Below are 1,357 nucleotides of genomic sequence, written 5' to 3'. Positions count from 1 at the left end.
ACTTGATTTTAACATCTCTGTCTCAAACAGATAAAATGCAATTGCTATGTGTTGTAAGAAAATCCTATTGTGATTTTTTTTTTCCTTTTAAATTAATCAGGTCTTCAAGTCATCACTGTTGTCCTCAATGCCAGAATGAGTAAAGGTAAAAAGCGTTATCCCACCTGGGAAAGCCAACCTCTTCAGCAGAATCTGGAAGCACCTGCTTTTTTCTACTCTTTCCTCCAGTCCTCTTTCTTTTCCCTAGAATTGACAGTGTAATCATTAGCTGATACTTTCTGTTCTTGTCCTAAATATGAGTCTTTTCTATGAGTCTGAACTAAGTGGGATCCTGTGTCAAGCACTTGTTACTAAGCCATCAGTATTTCCTTATCTACTATAAGGAGTCCTGTTAGAGAGTCAGAATGATAGAGTTATTTGGCCAACTTGTATTTAAAGTCACATGAATGTTGATTATTGTTTGCCTGACCGAGTTGATAAAGGATTTCAAATCTCCAAAAACTGATCAAGTGATTCAACATATACCCAATAAAAACATCACTCTAAGATGTATTGGAAAAAGCAAAAACCTAGACTAGCCAAAATAATTTTGAAAAAGAGCCAAGTTGAAGAACGTATACTACCTGGTATTTAATATCAAGTTATAATCAATATAGTATGGTATTGGCAAAAGGATAGACATATAGATTAATAGAATGAAGTAAGCAGTAAATACATGGTTGATTTATTTTCAACAAAAAGACCAAAGAAATACAATGGGAAAAGGATAATTTTTCAATAAAACATCACTGAAATGATTGGACAGCCACTATGTTATATACTATGACATTCTGGTTTTTATTTTTATATAAATAAAAAATATCCTTAGTGAATAAGAATGTAAAGTGGGAATTAAAAGATTATGTTGTATCACAGCAAATTTATTAGTTTCCTATGTGTGCCATCATGTTCAATAGAAAGAGACCCTTTCCCTACCTCATAGTGAATAGTACAAGTAGCTCCATGACTTCCAGCAAGTTCCATAATGTTTCTGAGCCTCAATTTTCTCCTGTGCAAAAGGAGAAGAATAAATAACATCAACTTCATAAAAAGATAACATGGGCTATTTAAAGTGCATCGCACAGTGCTTGAAACAGGATCAACACTCAATAAATGTCAGTTCCTTTACCTTCGAGCCATGTCTTTTTATGTCCAACTCTTTTTTCTAATGAGATTAAGACAAAAATATTACATAAATATATATGGCTATAATTTTTAATCAGAAATTCAGAATTTGCCCTTTGAAAAAGACATCTTCCAAATACTTTACTTATGCTGTATGCATTCAACATCATATAAAATGCACATTAACTGTATG

Source organism: Eptesicus fuscus, chromosome 11, assembly GCF_027574615.1.
Source record: "Eptesicus fuscus isolate TK198812 chromosome 11, DD_ASM_mEF_20220401, whole genome shotgun sequence".
In the NCBI taxonomy this organism is placed as follows: domain Eukaryota; kingdom Metazoa; phylum Chordata; class Mammalia; order Chiroptera; family Vespertilionidae; genus Eptesicus; species Eptesicus fuscus.
Note: the sequence above shows the minus strand (reverse complement) of the source record.